This window comes from Drosophila mojavensis, unplaced genomic scaffold (genome assembly GCF_018153725.1).
Source record: "Drosophila mojavensis isolate 15081-1352.22 unplaced genomic scaffold, ASM1815372v1 contig_231, whole genome shotgun sequence".
Taxonomy (NCBI): Eukaryota; Metazoa; Arthropoda; class Insecta; order Diptera; family Drosophilidae; genus Drosophila; species Drosophila mojavensis.
In genome coordinates, this window is record NW_025318772.1 from 9,846,031 (window position 1) to 9,867,370 (window position 21,340).

A 21,340-nucleotide genomic window follows, 5' to 3' on the forward strand; every position below is an offset into this window, starting at 1 on the left:
CGTAGATTTAGTGCACCATTTAATAGGGAAATCATATCTTCACACACTCTTTAGTTTTACGCAGTGTTTGTGTATCTCCTACCTAAAAGGGTTTTTGTGTCTTCACACACTCTCTTCAATTCTTCGCAGTGTTTGCGTATCATTTAATAGGGAATCTGTCTTTACGCAACGTAGTTTTCCGTAGATTTAGTGCACCATTTAATAGGGAAATCATATCTTCACACACTCTTTAGTTTTACGCAGTGTTTGTGTACCTCCTACCTAAAAGGGTTTTTGAGTCTTCACACACTCCTTAATTTAACGTTTATGTGTACCATTTAATAGGGAAGTTATATCTTTACACACTCTTTAGTTTTACGCAGTGTTTATGTACCTCCTACCTAATGGGGACATTATGTATTCACACCCTCTTTAGTATTACGCAATGTTTGTGTACCTTCTACCTAATAGGGATATTCTGTCTTCACACACTCTTCAATTCTTCGCAGTGTTTGCTTATCATCTAATAGGGAATATGTTTTTACGCAACGTAGTTTTACGTAGATTTAGTGCACCATTTAATAGGAAAGTTATATCTTCACACACTCTTTAGTTTTACGCAGTGTTTGTGTACCTTCTACCTAAAAGGGTTATTGTGTCTTCACACACTCTCTTCAATTCTTCGCAGTGTTTGCGTATCATTTAATGGGGAATGTGTTTTTACGCACGTAGTTTTACGTAGATTTAGTGCCCTATTTAATAGGGAAATCATATATTCACACACTCTTGAGTTTTACGCAGTGTTCATGCACCTCCTACCTAATGGGGACATTATGTATTCATACACTCTTTAGTATTACGCAGTGTTTGTGTACCTTCTACCTAATAGGGATATTCTGTCTTCACACACTCTTCAATTCTTCGCAGTGTTTGCTTATCATCTAATAAGGAATATGTTTTTACGCAACGTAGTTTTACGTAGATTTAGTGCACCATTTAATAGGGAAGTTATATCTTCACACACTCTTTAGTTTTACGCAGTGTTTGTGTACCTTCTACCTAAAAGGGTTATTGTGTCTTCACACACTCTCTTCAATTCTTCGCAGTGTTTGCGTATCATTTAATGGGGAATGTGTTTTTACGCACGTAGTTTTACGTAGATTTAGTGCACTATTTAATAGGGAAATCATATATTCACACACTCTTGAGTTTTACGCAGTGTTCATGCACCTCCTACCTAATGGGGACATTATGTATTCATACACTCTTTAGTATTACGCAGTGTTTGTGTACCTTCTACCTAATAGGGATATTCTGTCTTCACACACTCTTCAATTCTTCGCAGTGTTTGCTTATCATCTAATAAGGAATATGTTTTTACGCAACGTAGTTTTACGTAGATTTAGTGCACCATTTAATAGGGAAGTTATATCTTCACACACTCTTTAGTTTTACGCAGTGTTTGTGTACCTTCTACCTAAAAGGGTTATTGTGTCTTCACACACTCTCTTCAATTCTTCGCAGTGTTTGCGTATCATTTAATGGGGAATGTGTTTTTACGCACGTAGTTTTACGTAGATTTAGTGCCCTATTTAATAGGGAAATCATATATTCACACACTCTTGAGTTTTACGCAGTGTACATGCACCTCCTACCTAATGGGGACATTATGTATTCATACACTCTTTAGTATTACGCAGTGTTTGTGTACCTTCTACCTAATAGGGATATTCTGTCTTCACACACTCTTCAATTCTTCGCAGTGTTTGCTTATCATCTAATAAGGAATATGTTTTTACGCAACGTAGTTTTACGTAGATTTAGTGCACCATTTAATAGGGAAGTTATATCTTCACACACTCTTTAGTTTTACGCAGTGTTTGTGTACCTTCTACCTAAAAGGGTTATTGTGTCTTCACACACTCTCTTCAATTCTTCGCAGTGTTTGCGTATCATTTAATGGGGAATGTGTTTTTACGCACGTAGTTTTACGTAGATTTAGTGCACTATTTAATAGGGAAATCATATATTCACACACTCTTGAGTTTTACGCAGTGTTTATGCACCTCCTACCTAATGGGGACATTATGTATTCATACACTCTTTAGTATTACGCAGTGTTTGTGTACCTCCTACCTAAAAGGGTTTTTGTGTCTTCACACACTCCTTAATTTGACGTTTATGTGTACCATTTAATAGGGAAGTTATATCTTTACAAACTCTGTAGTTTTACGCAGTGTTTATGCACCTCCTACCTAATGGGGACATTATGTATTCATACACTCTTTAGTATTACGCAGTGTTTGTGTACCTCCTACCTAAAAGGGTTTTTGTGTCTTCACACACTCTTCAATTTGACGTAGTTTATGCGTACCATTTAATAAGGAAATCATATCTTCACACACACTTTAGTTTTACGCAGTGTTTGTGTACCTTCTACCTAAAAGGGTTATTGTGTCTTCACACACTCTCTTCAATTCTTCGCACTGTTTGCGTATCATTTAATAGGGAATGTGTTTTTACGCAACGTAGTTTTACATAGATTTAGTGCACCATTTAATAGGGAAATCAGATTTTCACACACTCTTTAGTTTTCGCAGTGTTTGTGTACCTCCTACCTAAAAGGGCTTTTGTGTCTTCACACACTCTCTTCAATTCTTCGCAGTGTTTGCGTATCATTTAATAGGGAATGTGTCTTTACGCAACGTAGTTTTACGTAGATTTAGTGCACCATTTAATAGGGAAATCATATCTTCACACACTCTTTAGTTTTACGCAGTGTTTGTGTATCTCCTACCTAAAAGGGTTTTTGTGTCTTCACACACTCTCTTCAATTCTTCGCACTGTTTGCGTATCATTTAATGGGAATGTGTTTTTACGCAACGTAGTTTTACATAGATTTAGTGCACCATTTAATAGGGAAATTATATCTTCACACACTCTTTAGTTTTCGCAGTGTTTGTGTACCTCCTACCTAAAAGGGTTATTGTGTCTTCACACACTCTAGGTTTACGTAGTTACAGTGTACCACCTACCTAATAGGGGAAATGTGTCTTCACACACTCCTTAGTCTTACGTAGTCTTAGTACACCATTTAATAGGGAAATTATATCTTTACACACTCTTTAGTTTTCGCAGTGTTTGGGTACCTCCTACCTAAAAGGGTTATTGTGTCTTCACACACTCTAGGTTTACGTAGTTACAGTGTACCACCTACCTAATAGGGGAAATGTGTCTTCACACACTCCTTAGTCTTACGTAGTCTTAGTACACCATTTAATAGGGAAATTATATCTTTACACACTCTTTAGTTTTCGCAGTGTTTGGGTACCTCCTACCTAAAAGGGTTATTGTGTCTTCACACACTCTAGGTTTACGTAGTTACAGTGTACCACCTACCTAATAGGGGAAATGTGTCTTCACACACTCCTTAGTCTTACGTAGTCTTAGTACACCATTTAATAGGGAAATTATATCTTTACACACTCTTTAGTTTTCGCAGTGTTTGGGTACCTCCTACCTAAAAGGGTTATTGTGTCTTCACACACTCTAGGTTTACGTAGTTACAGTGTACCACCTACCTAATAGGGAAAATGTGTCTTCACACACTCCTTAGTCTTACGTAGATTTAGTGCACCATTTAATAGGGAAATCATATCTTCACACACTCTTTAGTTTTACGTAGTGTTTGTGTACCACCTACCTAAAAGGGACATTATGTCCTCACACGCTTCTTAATTTGTCGTAGTTTAATAGTTTAGTAGGGATATTGTGTCTTCACATACTCTCTTCAATTCTTCGCAGTGTTTGCGTATTATTTAATAGGAAATGTGTTTTTACGCAACGTAGTTTTACGTAGATTTATCTTCACACACTCTTTAGTTTTACGCAGTGTTTGGGTACCTCCTACCTAAAAGGGTTTTTGTGTCTTCACACACTCTTCAATTTGACGTAGTTTATGCGTACCATTTAATAAGGAAATCATATCTTCACACACACTTTAGTTTTACGCAGTGTTTGTGTACCTTCTACCTAAAAGGGTTATTGTGTCTTCACACACTCTCTTCAATTCTTCGCACTGTTTGCGTATGTGTTTTTACGCAACGTAGTTTTACATAGATTTAGTGCACCATTTAATAGGGAATTCAGATTTTCACACACTCTTTAGTTTTACGCAGTGTTTGTGTACCTCCTACCTAAAAGGGTTTTTGTGTCTTCACACACTCTAGGTTTACGTAGTTACAGTGTACCACCTACCTAATAGGGAAAATGTGTCTTCACACACTCCTTAGTTTTACGTAGATTTAGTGCACCATTTAATAGGAAAATTATATTTTCACACACTCTTTAGTTTTCGCAGTGTTTGGGTACCTCCTACCTAAAAGGGTTATTGTGTCTTCACACACTCTAGGTTTACGTAGTTACAGTGTACCACCTACCTAATAGGGAAAATGTGTCTTCACACACTCCTTAGTCTTACGTAGATTTAGTGCACCATTTAATAGGGAAATTATATCTTCACACACTCTTTAGTTTTACGCAGTGTTTGTGTACCTCCTACCTAAAAGGGTTTTTGTGTCTTCACACACTCCTTAGTTTTCCGTACATTTAGTGCACCATTTAATAGGGAAATTATATCTTCACACACTCTGTAGTTTTACGCAGTGTTTATGCACCTCCTACCTAATGGGGACATTATGTATTCATACACTATTTAGTATTACGCAATGTTTGTGTACCACCTACTTAATGGGGATATTGTGTCTTCACACACTCTCTTCAATTCTTCGCAGGGTTTGCGTATCATTTAATAGGGAATGTGTTTTCACGCAACGTAGTTTTACGTAGATTTAGTGCACCATTTAATAGGGAAATTATATCTTCACACACTCTTTAGTTTTACGTAGTGTTTGTGTACCTCCTACCTAAAAGGGTTTTTGTGTCTTCACACACTCCTTAATTTGACGTTTATGTGTACCATTTAATAGGGAAGTTATATCTTTACAAACTCTTTAGTTTTACGCAGTGTTTGTGTACCTACTACCTAATAGGGATATTGTGTCTTCACACACTCCTTAATTTGACGTAGTTTATGTGTACCATTTAATAGGGAAGTTATATCTTTATACACTCTTTAGTTATTCGCAGTGTTTGTGTACCACCTACCTAATGGGGACATTATGTATTCATACACTATTTAGTATTACGCAATGTTTGTGTACCACCTACTTAATGGGGATATTGTGTCTTCACACACTCTCTTCAATTCTTCGCAGGGTTTGCGTATCATTTAATAGGGAATGTGTTTTCACGCAACGTAGTTTTACGTAGATTTAGTGCACCATTTAATAGGGAAATTATATCTTCACACACTCTTTAGTTTTACGTAGTGTTTGTGTACCTCCTACCTAAAAGGGTTTTTGTGTCTTCACACACTCCTTAGTTTTCCGTACATTTAGTGCACCATTTAATAGGGAAATTATATCTTCACACACTCTGTAGTTTTACGCAGTGTTTATGCACCTCCTACCTAATGGGGACATTATGTATTCATACACTCTTTAGTATTACGCAATGTTTGTGTACCACCTACTTAATGGGGATATTGTGTCTTCACACACTCTCTTCAATTCTTCGCAGGGTTTGCGTATCATTTAATAGGGAATGTGTTTTTACGCAACGTAGTTTTACGTAGTTGCAGTGCACCATTTAATAGGGAGGTTATATCTTTACACACTCTTTAGTTTTACGTAGTGTTTGTGTACCACCTACCTAATGGGGACATTATGTATTCATACACTCTTTAGTATTACGCAGTGTTTGTGTACCTCCTACCTAAAAGGGTTTTTGTGTCTTCACACACTCTAGGTTTACGTAGTTACAGTGTACCACCTACCTAATAGGGAAAATGTGTCTTCACACACTCCTTAGTCTTACGTAGATTTAGTGCACCATTTAATAGGGAAATCATATCTTCACACACTCTTTAGTTTTACGTAGTGTTTGTGTACCACCTACCTAAAAGGGACATTATGTCCTCACACGCTTCTTAATTTGTCGTAGTTTAATAGTTTAGTAGGGATATTGTGTCTTCACATACTCTCTTCAATTCTTCGCAGTGTTTGCGTATTATTTAATAGGAAATGTGTTTTTACGCAACGTAGTTTTACGTAGATTTATCTTCACACACTCTTTAGTTTTACGCAGTGTTTGGGTACCTCCTACCTAAAAGGGTTTTTGTGTCTTCACACACTCTTCAATTTGACGTAGTTTATGCGTACCATTTAATAAGGAAATCATATCTTCACACACACTTTAGTTTTACGCAGTGTTTGTGTACCTTCTACCTAAAAGGGTTATTGTGTCTTCACACACTCTCTTCAATTCTTCGCACTGTTTGCGTATGTGTTTTTACGCAACGTAGTTTTACATAGATTTAGTGCACCATTTAATAGGGAATTCAGATTTTCACACACTCTTTAGTTTTACGCAGTGTTTGTGTACCTCCTACCTAAAAGGGTTTTTGTGTCTTCACACACTCTAGGTTTACGTAGTTACAGTGTACCACCTACCTAATAGGGAAAATGTGTCTTCACACACTCCTTAGTTTTACGTAGATTTAGTGCACCATTTAATAGGAAAATTATATTTTCACACACTCTTTAGTTTTCGCAGTGTTTGGGTACCTCCTACCTAAAAGGGTTATTGTGTCTTCACACACTCTAGGTTTACGTAGTTACAGTGTACCACCTACCTAATAGGGAAAATGTGTCTTCACACACTCCTTAGTCTTACGTAGATTTAGTGCACCATTTAATAGGGAAATTATATCTTCACACACTCTTTAGTTTTACGCAGTGTTTGTGTACCTCCTACCTAAAAGGGTTTTTGTGTCTTCACACACTCCTTAGTTTTCCGTACATTTAGTGCACCATTTAATAGGGAAATTATATCTTCACACACTCTGTAGTTTTACGCAGTGTTTATGCACCTCCTACCTAATGGGGACATTATGTATTCATACACTATTTAGTATTACGCAATGTTTGTGTACCACCTACTTAATGGGGATATTGTGTCTTCACACACTCTCTTCAATTCTTCGCAGGGTTTGCGTATCATTTAATAGGGAATGTGTTTTCACGCAACGTAGTTTTACGTAGATTTAGTGCACCATTTAATAGGGAAATCATATCTTCACACACTCTTGAGTTTTACGCAGTGTTTGTGTACCTCCTACCTAAAAGGGTTTTTGTGTCTTCACACACTCCTTAATTTGACGTTTATGTGTACCATTTAATAGGGAAGTTATATCTTTACAAACTCTTTAGTTTTACGCAGTGTTTGTGTACCTACTACCTAATAGGGATATTGTGTCTTCACACACTCCTTAATTTGACGTAGTTTATGTGTACCATTTAATAGGGAAGTTATATCTTTATACACTCTTTAGTTATTCGCAGTGTTTGTGTACCACCTACCTAATGGGGACATTATGTATTCACACACTCTTTAGTATTACGCAATGTTTGTGTACCACCTACTTAATGGGGATATTGTGTCTTCACACACTCTCTTCAATTCTTCGCAGGGTTTGCGTATCATTTAATAGGGAATGTGTCTTCACACACTCCTTAGTCTTACGTAGATTTAGTGCACCATTTAATAGGGAAATTATATCTTCACACACTCTGTAGTTTTACGCAGTGTTTATGCACCTCCTACCTAATGGGGACATTATGTATTCATACACTATTTAGTATTACGCAATGTTTGTGTACCACCTACTTAATGGGGATATTGTGTCTTCACACACTCTCTTCAATTCTTCGCAGGGTTTGCGTATCATTTAATAGGGAATGTGTTTTCACGCAACGTAGTTTTACGTAGATTTAGTGCACCATTTAATAGGGAAATCATATCTTCACACACTCTTGAGTTTTACGCAGTGTTTGTGTACCTCCTACCTAAAAGGGTTTTTGTGTCTTCACACACTCCTTAATTTGACGTTTATGTGTACCATTTAATAGGGAAGTTATATCTTTACAAACTCTTTAGTTTTACGCAGTGTTTGTGTACCTACTACCTAATAGGGATATTGTGTCTTCACACACTCCTTAATTTGACGTAGTTTATGTGTACCATTTAATAGGGAAGTTATATCTTTATACACTCTTTAGTTATTCGCAGTGTTTGTGTACCACCTACCTAATGGGGACATTATGTATTCACACACTCTTTAGTATTACGCAATGTTTGTGTACCACCTACTTAATAGGGATATTGTGTCTTCACACACTCTCTTCAATTCTTCGCAGTGTTTGCGTATCATTTAATGGGGAATGTGTTTTTACGCACGTAGTTTTACGTAGATTTAGTGCACTATTTAATAGGGAAATCATATATTCACACACTCTGTAGATTTACGCAGTGTTTATGCACCTCCTACCTAATGGAGACATTATGTATTCATACACTCTTTAGTATTACGCAGTGTTTGTGTACCTTCTACCTAAAAGGGTTATTGTGTCTTCACACACTCCTTAATTTGACGTAGTTTATGTGTACCATTTAATAGGGAAGTTATATCTTTATACACTCTTTAGTTATTCGCAGTGTTTGTGTACCTACTACCTAATAGGGATATTGTGTCTTCACACACTCCTTAATTTGACGTAGTTTATGTGTACCATTTAATAGGGAAGTTATATCTTTATACACTCTTTAGTTATTCGCAGTGTTTGTGTACCTACTACCTAATAGGGATATTGTGTCTTCACACACTCCTTAATTTGACGTAGTTTATGTGTACCATTTAATAGGGAAGTTATATCTTTATACACTCTTTAGTTATTCGCAGTGTTTGTGTATCTCCTACCTAAAAGGGTTTTTGTGTCTTCACACACTCTCTTCAATTCTTCGCAGTGTTTGCGTATCATTTAATGGGGAATGTGTTTTTACGCACGTAGTTTTACGTAGATTTAGTGCACTATTTAATAGGGAAATCATATATTCACACACTCTTGAGTTTTACGCAGTGTTTATGCACCTCCTACCTAATGGGGACATTATGTATTCATACACTCTTTAGTATTACGCAGTGTTTGTGTACCTCCTACCTAAAAGGGTTTTTGTGTCTTCACACACTCCTTAATTTGACGTTTATGTGTACCATTTAATAAGGAAATCATATCTTCACACACACTTTAGTTTTACGCAGTGTTTGTGTACCTTCTACCTAAAAGGGTTATTGTGTCTTCACACACTCTCTTCAATTCTTCGCACTGTTTGCGTATCATTTAATAGGGAATGTGTTTTTACGCAACGTAGTTTTACGTAGATTTAGTGCACCATTTAATAGGGAAATCATATCTTCACACACTCTTTAGTTTTACGCAGTGTTTGTGTATCTCCTACCTAAAAGGGTTTTTGTGTCTTCACACACTCTCTTCAATTCTTCGCACTGTTTGCGTATCATTTAATGGGAATGTGTTTTTACGCAACGCAGTTTTACATAGATTTAGTGCACCATTTAATAGGGAAATTATATCTTCACACACTCTTTAGTTTTCGCAGTGTTTGTGTACCTCCTACCTAAAAGGGTTATTGTGTCTTCACACACTCTAGGTTTACGTAGTTACAGTGTACCACCTACCTAATAGGGGAAATGTGTCTTCACACACTCCTTAGTCTTACGTAGTCTTAGTACACCATTTAATAGGGAAATTATATCTTTACACACTCTTTAGTTTTCGCAGTGTTTGGGTACCTCCTACCTAAAAGGGTTATTGTGTCTTCACACACTCTAGGTTTACGTAGTTACAGTGTACCACCTACCTAATAGGGAAAATGTGTCTTCACACACTCCTTAGTCTTACGTAGATTTAGTGCACCATTTAATAGGGAAATTATATCTTCACACACTCTGTAGTTTTACGCAGTGTTTATGCACCTCCTACCTAATGGGGACATTATGTATTCATACACTCTTTAGTATTACGCAGTGTTTGTGTACCTCCTACCTAAAAGGGCTTTTGTGTCTTCACACACTCTCTTCAATTCTTCGCAGGGTTTGCGTATCATTTAATAGGGAATGTGTTTTCACGCAACGTAGTTTTACGTAGATTTAGTGCACCATTTAATAGGGAAATCAGATTTTCACACACTCTTTAGTTTTCGCAGTGTTTGTGTACCTCCTACCTAAAAGGGCTTTTGTGTCTTCACACACTCTCTTCAATTCTTCGCAGTGTTTGCGTATCATTTAATGGGGAATGTGTTTTTACGCACGTAGTTTTACGTAGATTTAGTGCACTATTTAATAGGGAAATCATATATTCACACACTCTTGAGTTTTACGCAGTGTTTATGCACCTCCTACCTAATGGGGACATTATGTATTCATACACTCTTTAGTATTACGCAGTGTTTGTGTACCTCCTACCTAAAAGGGTTTTTGTGTCTTCACACACTCCTTAATTTGACGTTTATGTGTACCATTTAATAAGGAAATCATATCTTCACACACACTTTAGTTTTACGCAGTGTTTGTGTACCTTCTACCTAAAAGGGTTATTGTGTCTTCACACACTCTCTTCAATTCTTCGCACTGTTTGCGTATCATTTAATAGGGAATGTGTTTTTACGCAACGTAGTTTTACATAGATTTAGTGCACCATTTAATAGGGAAATCAGATTTTCACACACTCTTTAGTTTTCGCAGTGTTTGTGTACCTCCTACCTAAAAGGGCTTTTGTGTCTTCACACACTCTCTTCAATTCTTCGCAGTGTTTGCGTATCATTTAATAGGGAATGTGTCTTTACGCAACGTAGTTTTACGTAGATTTAGTGCACCATTTAATAGGGAAATCATATCTTCACACACTCTTTAGTTTTACGCAGTGTTTGTGTATCTCCTACCTAAAAGGGTTTTTGTGTCTTCACACACTCTCTTCAATTCTTCGCAGTGTTTGCGTATCATTTAATGGGGAATGTGTTTTTACGCACGTAGTTTTACGTAGATTTAGTGCACTATTTAATAGGGAAATCATATATTCACACACTCTTGAGTTTTACGCAGTGTTTATGCACCTCCTACCTAATGGGGACATTATGTATTCATACACTCTTTAGTATTACGCAGTGTTTGGGTACCTCCTACCTAAAAGGGTTTTTGTGTCTTCACACACTCTAGGTTTACGTAGTTACAGTGTACCACCTACCTAATAGGGAAAATGTGTCTTCACACACTCCTTAGTCTTACGTAGATTTAGTGCACCATTTAATAGGGAAATTATATCTTCACACACTCTGTAGTTTTACGCAGTGTTTATGCACCTCCTACCTAATGGGGACATTATGTATTCATACACTCTTTAGTATTACGCAGTGTTTGTGTACCTCCTACCTAAAAGGGCTTTTGTGTCTTCACACACTCTCTTCAATTCTTCGCAGGGTTTGCGTATCATTTAATAGGGAATGTGTTTTCACGCAACGTAGTTTTACGTAGATTTAGTGCACCATTTAATAGGGAAATTATATCTTCACACACTCTTTAGTTTTCGCAGTGTTTGTGTACCTCCTACCTAAAAGGGTTATTGTGTCTTCACACACTCTAGGTTTACGTAGTTACAGTGTACCACCTACCTAATAGGGGAAATGTGTCTTCACACACTCCTTAGTCTTACGTAGTCTTAGTACACCATTTAATAGGGAAATTATATCTTTACACACTCTTTAGTTTTCGCAGTGTTTGGGTACCTCCTACCTAAAAGGGTTATTGTGTCTTCACACACTCTAGGTTTACGTAGTTACAGTGTACCACCTACCTAATAGGGAAAATGTGTCTTCACACACTCCTTAGTCTTACGTAGATTTAGTGCACCATTTAATAGGGAAATTATATCTTCACACACTCTGTAGTTTTACGCAGTGTTTATGCACCTCCTACCTAATGGGGACATTATGTATTCATACACTCTTTAGTATTACGCAGTGTTTGTGTACCTCCTACCTAAAAGGGCTTTTGTGTCTTCACACACTCTCTTCAATTCTTCGCAGGGTTTGCGTATCATTTAATAGGGAATGTGTTTTCACGCAACGTAGTTTTACGTAGATTTAGTGCACCATTTAATAGGGAAATCAGATTTTCACACACTCTTTAGTTTTCGCAGTGTTTGTGTACCTCCTACCTAAAAGGGCTTTTGTGTCTTCACACACTCTCTTCAATTCTTCGCAGGGTTTGCGTATCATTTAATAGGGAATGTGTTTTCACGCAACGTAGTTTTACGTAGATTTAGTGCACCGTAGTCTATGTGCACCATTTAATAGGGAAATTATATCTTCACACACTCTTTAGTTTTACACAGTGTTTATGTACCTGCTACCTAATGGGGACATTATGTATTCATACACTCTTTAGTATTACGCAGTGTTTGTGTACCTCCTACCTAAAAGGCTTTTTGTGTCTTCACACACTCTAGGTTTACGTAGTTACAGTGTACCACCTACCTAATAGGGAAATTGTGTCTTCACATACTCCTTAATTTGACGTAGATTTAGTGCACTATTTAATAGGGAAATCATATATTCACACACTCTGTAGTTTTACGCAGTGTTTATGCACCTCCTACCTAATGGGGACATTATGTATTCATACACTCTTTAGTATTACGCAGTGTTTGTGTACCTCCTACCTAAAAGGGCTTTTGAGTCTTCACACACTCTCTTCAATTCTTCGCAGTGTTTGCGTATCATTTAATGGGGAATGTGTCTTTACGCAACGTAGTTTTACGTAGATTTAGTGCACCATTTAATAGGGAAATCATATCTTCACACACTCTTTAGTTTTACGCAGTGTTTGTGTACCTCCTACCTAAAAGGGCTTTTGTGTCTTCACACACTCTCTTCAATTCTTCGCAGTGTTTGCGTATCATTTAATAGGGAATGTGTTTTTACGCAACGTAGTTTTACGTAGTTGCAGTGCACCATTTAATAGGGAGGTTATATCTTTACACACTCTTTAGTTTTACGTAGTGTTTGTGTACCACCTACCTAAAAGGGACATTATGTCCTCACACGCTTCTTAATTTGTCGTAGTTTAATAGTTTAGTAGGGATATTGTGTCTTCACATACTCTCTTCAATTCTTCGCAGTGTTTGCGTATTATTTAATAGGAAATGTGTTTTTACGCAACGTAGTTTTACGTAGATTTATCTTCACACACTCTTTAGTTTTACGCAGTGTTTGGGTACCTCCTACCTAAAAGGGTTTTTGTGTCTTCACACACTCTTCAATTTGACGTAGTTTATGCGTACCATTTAATAAGGAAATCATATCTTCACACACACTTTAGTTTTACGCAGTGTTTGTGTACCTTCTACCTAAAAGGGTTATTGTGTCTTCACACACTCTCTTCAATTCTTCGCACTGTTTGCGTATGTGTTTTTACGCAACGTAGTTTTACATAGATTTAGTGCACCATTTAATAGGGAATTCAGATTTTCACACACTCTTTAGTTTTACGCAGTGTTTGTGTACCTCCTACCTAAAAGGGTTTTTGTGTCTTCACACACTCTAGGTTTACGTAGTTACAGTGTACCACCTACCTAATAGGGAAAATGTGTCTTCACACACTACTTAGTTTTACGTAGATTTAGTGCACCATTTAATAGGAAAATTATATCTTCATACACTCTTTAGTTTTCGCAGTGTTTGGGTACCTCCTACCTAAAAGGGTTATTGTGTCTTCACACACTCTAGGTTTACGTAGTTACAGTGTACCACCTACCTAATAGGGAAAATGTGTCTTCACACACTCCTTAGTCTTACGTAGATTTAGTGCACCATTTAATAGGGAAATTATATCTTCACACACTCTTTAGTTTTACGTAGTGTTTGTGTACCTCCTACCTAAAAGGGTTTTTGTGTCTTCACACACTCCTTAGTTTTCCGTACATTTAGTGCACCATTTAATAGGGAAATTATATCTTCACACACTCTGTAGTTTTACGCAGTGTTTATGCACCTCCTACCTAATGGGGACATTATGTATTCATACACTCTTTAGTATTACGCAATGTTTGTGTACCACCTACTTAATGGGGATATTGTGTCTTCACACACTCTCTTCAATTCTTCGCAGGGTTTGCGTATCATTTAATAGGGAATGTGTTTTTACGCAACGTAGTTTTACGTAGTTGCAGTGCACCATTTAATAGGGAGGTTATATCTTTACACACTCTTTAGTTTTACGTAGTGTTTGTGTACCACCTACCTAATGGGGACATTATGTATTCATACACTCTTTAGTATTACGCAGTGTTTGTGTACCTCCTACCTAAAAGGGTTTTTGTGTCTTCACACACTCTAGGTTTACGTAGTTACAGTGTACCACCTACCTAATAGGGAAAATGTGTCTTCACACACTCCTTAGTCTTACGTAGATTTAGTGCACCATTTAATAGGGAAATTATATCTTCACACACTCTGTAGTTTTACGCAGTGTTTGTGTACCTCCTACCTAATGGGGACATTATGTATTCATACACTCTTTAGTATTACGCAGTGTTTGTGTACCTCCTACCTAAAAGGGTTTTTGTGTCTTCACACACTCTAGGTTTACGTAGTTACAGTGTACCACCTACCTAATAGGGAAATTGTGTCTTCACACACTCTTCAATTTGACGTAGTTTATGCGTACCATTTAATAGGGAAGTTATATCTTTACACATTCTTTAGTTTGACGTAGTTCCTGTGTACGATTTAATAGGAAGTTTAGTTTTACGTATATTTAGTGTACCACCTACCTTATGTGGAAATTTAGTGGTCAGACACTCTACAAGTTTATTGTATCACTGGGTAATTTTTACAGTTTGCTTGTCAGTATTATCGCCCACTTTGTCGCAGATTGCGTTCCTATACTTATTTTTCATCTACATTTTATCTTTTAGTTTTAGTATACCATATAATAGGGTAAGAAATTATATCTACCTACTATTCATTTTTGGCTTTACGCTGTTTCCGTTCACAAGGAAAATTAATATTTTAAACCACCTATAAATTTCTGTTTTTATATATTCGGTTCATTGTACTCGTTTTGTACACCGCAGAATAGGTTTTGTGTTTCACGTATATATTCGTTACTTTTGCGGTGGTTCTATATATTTCTTGTTATTAGGTAAAAATTGTATGGGCCGTTTTTTTATAACGCAAGTTTTGGCCTATCTCTTTAGGCCATGTAGTCAATAGTTGTCAAATATAATCAGTTCTTTTTAGTATAGTTTTTTTAATAAACTGTTTTCTATATGCATGCAGCGTCATTGCTATGCTATCTCATCTATTCTATTTTTTCGTTTTAGTATTTTCACTCGAGCCTCCCACGTAAACAAATTTATCTTTTTTTATATTCGTTCGTAATTTGACGAGGTTTCATATAGATTTGTAATTTCTCAAATAATTCATTAAGAGGGTTACTTTGAATAAATCAGATTGAAGAAATATTGCCCGTATTTATAAAATCAAGACGCAGACGTCACAAATAGTGGCAGCTGCAGTTGCAATTTGATTACAATTGTGAACCTTTGAAGAACTTAGGGAGGTTTTTACAGATTATTGTATAGAAAACATGTTTTTTAGTAGCTGCTGAAATCCTCATGCTATTGTGTTCATTTTTGAGTAGGATCACGTGTAGGGGCTTATATTACTTTTTTTTTTTTTATTGATGTTGAAGGTCTATAATTCAGTAACATTTGCGATCGCAATTGGAAGAATTGTTGCATTGAAACTTAGAAATTCTTTGGGCGCTAAATTCTGCCTTTGATATCATTTAAAGCCAAAAATGTATGAATAGACCCTATTATAATAATTTCGCAAATATCGTCAAGAATTGTGAAAAATCGTGAAATATTTTGTTTAAATTGTTAAAATTTCGACTTTATTTAACCATCATATATGTAGGAGTACATATTACTATAATAACTCGAATATGTTGGATAAATATTAGTTGAGATAATTAAAAACTAGAAATCTTATAAGTTTCATTTCTTAGCATCAGAAAATGTTCAAATAAGGTTCATAGCTTTTGAAATCTAATCAATTTTCTTTTTACCATTAATTTATTTTTATAGACCGCTGTGAATTACGTCAATGTACCATACGCATGTTTTCTTAGACATGATACTTTCAATAATGTGGTTTAAAGATTAAAACTTCCTTAATGTTTTATGAATATAATATATGAATTATTGATATTTTAACTGAGTCGCTAAAATATATTTAAGATTTTTATTCATATATATACCGTTTTTTTAAGAGGATTTGTGTATGCTACGTCGAAAAAGCATGTGAGTGTGGCTTCCTTAGATTTTTAATTATTTTGTGAATAAACCTGCGGGTTTATTTAGGTTTAGATCTGTGTCCCTTCCTCCGCTTATGATGATTCGACTGAAATTTCATTTAGAATTTAAGCTTAAAATAAAAATATGGCGAACAATTGTTTCGAAATTTATTGATCTCAGATTTCATTTATTCTTTTTTGTTTGTAGCTTCTTTTCTGTTTGGTGAGCTCTTTTTCATATTTTTTTTTTTCTTTTTTTTCTTCTCATTTTCTATAAGTGAGTTGGACAAGTGTAATTACAAGAACAATAGACAAGTTTTCTTAAATCTTGGATTTGTACAAAAACAGAAGAAATAAATTGTTTTGTATTTTTTACAGTTTCAGGTATTTTATGAGTTAGGCCACGCTTGTCGTGTACTCGTAAATGTTTACGTTAACAAAGGAAAAAAAAATATATAAAGTAAATAAAATATATTCTACAGTTTATGCTTTGCGCGAAATGAACGCGCAATCGGTTGCTACTCCAGATACTAGATATATATGTATATCTATCGATGTCAGTAGAGTGTTGTATCTATTCGATCAGTATTGAGATAACGGTCGATGGTAGGTGAATAATAGACGACCGTTTATATAACGTATGTATTTGGGCGCCTTTCTTTCGAACAAGTCTTAGCAGAGCAGAGAAGTCGATACGGGTTCCTATATATATTCAATCCACGCAATCACAATCTGATAAAAACGATGTTTAGTACCCCTGTGTAGGCCGCGACATACACACACACATTTGGTCGCAGTTTAGCTTAGATATACTCTCACGGCTACATGGGACCGAACAAGCAGCATTTTGAGCTAATTGTAAGGCTTTTTCTCACGCATTGCGATCAAGTTCGATCGCGTATCAACTTTCAACGCCCAACTATAAAGTTTAGAGAAAGAAATACATAATGCTTGGTTAACGTGTATAACAATGATCAAAGTGACAGTTTATAAATAAGATTAACAACTAAGGCTATAAACGACTAAAGAACTTATGATTTAGTTACTAAAAGAATTGCCAATTATAAGCGACAGTTGAAGGAAACGTCTTATATACAAGTCATTTTTATATATGTTTGTATACGTATAGAAAGAGATGGGAACACACAAATACACTTGAAAATGGGTGGGACCAACAACCCACCACGAGGTGAGTATTGCAGCTGCTGTCTTGCCACGGAACGGCGTCTGCGTAAGGGCAAACGAGATAGAATACGTGTATACGAGTTTTGTATGTCATGAAATACAATGCTATTACATGTTAGAGCAGGCCAGCTGCTTTCCTTTCAGGGGTTTAAGCAACGAACAGTCGAGAATTTGCTTGATGTGACCGAAAAAGTATACATACACGGATGGCTAGAAAACATGACTTTGCATGGGGTGGAAATTGTTCTAGAAGCTTCGAATGTGTATGTATTACGCAGTACAATTCAATATTAAGAAAATTACACAATATTTGCCAATATAAGAATAAACGTTTACTTTAGAATGCAAAAGTTATGCTGACGTCACCATTAAAAACGCTTCAAATTGCAAATACGTGGGAAATAAAACTAGGCCTTATGCATAGATTTTTCGCTTACGTATAACAAGTAAAAAGCTGGTTTCGCTGTTTCGGTTTATACCTGTCTTCCTAAACTCCAAACTCCTCAATTCCAGGTCAGAACATACACTCCGGGGTCTGGCTATAATTTTTGCTTGCCTCAGCAATTTTATTACAAGCTCCTGGCATCTGCCTCTGCCTGCCTACAGTGTAATTTCTCTAGCCGAATGTGGGGAAAAACTTGGCCATTGATTTCCTGTTTAACCATTTCCTCAATGTGAAAATGCCTCAAAAGTGCTCACGACGATGACGACGAGCAGATTATCTTTTCCTTGTACACAGCAAAAAGCTCAAAGGGCGCTACCAACTATTTCAGTCGACGTGCCATAATATAGCTCCGCAGTTTTGCCTTTCCCACAGATTCTGCACACTTTTTCATTGCAGTTGAGTAATCTTTATATATAGCAACTATGCACTATTTCAAGAGAAACCTCTCTATCAAACTTTTTTACTTTCACTGGAGAACTTCACTTTAACACTTATTATTTTCGAATGACTGCGATGCGAGTAGTCCGCCTGTATTTATACCCAGAGGCTGCTGCCTTCTGGATGATTCTAGAGAAATCGATTTGTCTCCCTTGTGCTCCATACCATTTGATCAATAGAGTGAGTGAATACACTGCTAAGTGTTGACTGGCTGACTGCTTGGTATCAGTGTTGCCGTTTTTCCCCGAGAAAAAAAAACAGCTGAATTTGGGCAAAAAATAGGCCAAAATAAGCAAAATCCCAGAAACAATTAGCTGAAAAATAAGCTAATATTTTGGAATTGATTTTATATATAGTAATAGACAATACACGTACAAATATTGTAACAAACATTTCATATTCATGAAAAACACAACCAAAATAATAGAAATTTTAACATTACATTCATTTAAATGTTTACATTGATAATAAATCTTCCTGTAGATAGTCGACAGACTCTTCGGGCTCATAATTTAAATCTTCCCTGGTGTTTCGATCGATTTAAGGCAGTTGAGAAAAACTATGTAATCAAAACAACATCTGTTATGTCGGCTCAATTCGGATGTCAAATTTAAAAATATTAGTTTCTGTTTTAATGAGACTGTAATTTTTTGAGCCTTTACCTTATTGTTGAGTTTAACGTGTCAATGCTCATCCTGGCTAATTGACTTCGGCATTCCACCAAGGTAACGAATGTATGCGAAGCGCAACAGCCAATATATTTATCCACTATATGTTAAAGAGTGAAGAATTGCAGAACTAGTGATGTGAGCATTTAATAGTTGCCAGCTTGTTAATTTGTCTATTAATCGGTAACTAATATCTAAAAATAAAAATATCAGATTCGATTCATAAATAAGCCAGATTTTCCGCTATCCGCGATTCCAACATTTTTTCCGCAATCGCACTTGAAAATAAGTGAGATCTGGCCGAAAATAAGCCAAAACGGCAACACTGCTTGGTATACTCTTGCCAAAGCTGCAAAATTTTCGTTCTAGAATTTACCACATTCTAGGGTGGATTGAAATATATACATACATATGTACATATGTATATACATATGCACGTATGCATAGCAAAAATATATGTACATATGAATATGCATTTTTTTAAAACTCATATGTGGTTATAGATCGAGTTTATTAAAGTCTACAGGCAAATTTCCATTTATAAATTACATACATATATGTACATGTGTATGTATGTATGTACATATATATGTTTCTTTTTGTGTTGCCAGACATTTTTTGTGCGAGGGGGATAGCAACACACACTCTGACAGGCTTGCCAGACTGGTGCTGTGGAAATTTCTAGTAATGCGCGCGTCATTTGAATGTGCTGTTCAATTCTGTTATACTATAACGGTAGACTCAACTTTGTTATACACGTCGTTGTAGTTCCAATATGAATGCAATTATAGACGAATTGTACAAATGTTTTGATGTATGCAAAAAATTAAAAAAAAGATAAATAAATGAAATAAAAATAATAATAAAAAATAAATAAAATAATAATAATTTAAATAATAATAATATAATATGTTTATATTCAAATTGTTTGAAAATATTAATAATCGGTATAGTCAAGATTACCAGAAATGTGTAGCCAATGTTTTATTTAATTCTGTTATGCCTGAGAACGACTTTGTTTTTGAATATTAAATAATCAAGTTAAATTATCAAAACAATACAGAACAATAACAATTCATGTAATATTAATAAAAATTATTCGGTATCAAGATGACTTAAGAAGTTATCGATATCCGATCGAACTCAGTTTTAAAAATATGGTAAAATTTCAGTATGAAAAATTGTGGGTTTTAATCGATAGGGCTTGTTCTTATCATTTGGTGCACAATGGTGCACAAGTCCAAAATCGTCTTAATTTTACTCAAGGCATACGACTACAAAGTTTTAATGAATGAATTTTCGAAATGTAATTCGTACAGTGTATCTGCCAGTTTCGCATTGTTTGTGTGTATTGAACCAGGCCCAAGGTTTTTGAACCTTTGCGTGGTAGAGCAGGAAAGCCAGCTATTCGCAGAGAGCGCGCGCGCATCCTAAGCTTAACGCTTCATGAAGGGTGGGTATTCGCTCTTACTCTCCCTCTCAATCTTACTCTCACTCATATTGAGTGAGTGGTTTTGAGCTATGAGTGGAGTGGACTTCAATGCGCTAAATATGAATGCTAACGGGCAAAGCAATAAAACTGAAACTTCGCAACTGCCGTTAAACTTTAAACAAGAGAATGAACAAAAGGGCGAGTGAGAGAGAGAGGTTGAGTCGGTAATTGTTGACCCAGGCTTAAATCAGCTTTACGCAACTTATGCGAATGGCCTGGGCGGAAGACGCATTGGCTAAAGGAAATATAGCAATAACGCTACGGTTCGCCATGGAGGGAACCCATTCACATAACGACAATTGGCAGGACAAACACAATGATAAAGACAGAAGCTTTCGGAAATTGCGTATACGCCATGGGCGCCCGTGTATAACTGAAATGATGGCAGGCAAGAGCTTGTCGCGGCCTCCTGCCTGCTGCCAGCCAGACTTCGAGGCTTGTTGCTTGTGTTTTGCTTCCTGCGGCAGTGCAACAATTTGGATAGAAATAGACAAACACACACCCAAACCCATGCACATGCACAGATATACTCCCACACCCACACCCATACCGACTTCCCCATACACACAGCCCAACATACACACACATAACCACATCCTCGCATATACAAAGAGGGAAAACATTCAAATGGCATAATAGACATATTTACCAAGGAATAGGCCGCAACAACAGCAAGCTTTATTATGAGCCTCGCACAGAGCCTGGTTAAGTAAAGTGTTTTGTTGTGCCATCTGAGCTATGCTCAGGGTCTCTCACGCGCGTTCCCTGACATTTTGGAATCGTTTAGCCTTGGTTATTGC

At 36.3% G+C, this 21,340-nt stretch overlaps 1 long non-coding RNA gene across 11 annotated transcripts; it reads right to left on the minus strand.

Annotated features, from left to right (window-relative positions):
• Window positions 1-1,434: 1,434 nt before the first annotated feature.
• LOC26527531 lies at window positions 1,435-19,525 on the minus strand. 11 transcript variants are annotated; one of them, XR_006356835.1, is made up of 5 exons: window positions 17,977-18,474; window positions 10,718-17,231; window positions 3,561-5,814; window positions 1,628-3,378; window positions 1,435-1,449 (listed from the first exon to the last, which is right to left on the minus strand). It is a non-coding gene; the product is annotated as an uncharacterized LOC26527531 (long non-coding RNA). The 11 variants fall into 11 exon arrangements; XR_006356827.1 differs by having other exon boundaries at window positions 1,628-5,814; window positions 17,977-18,475; XR_006356837.1 differs by having other exon boundaries at window positions 1,628-6,490; window positions 12,851-17,231; window positions 17,977-18,473.
• Window positions 19,526-21,340: the final 1,815 nt, after the last annotated feature.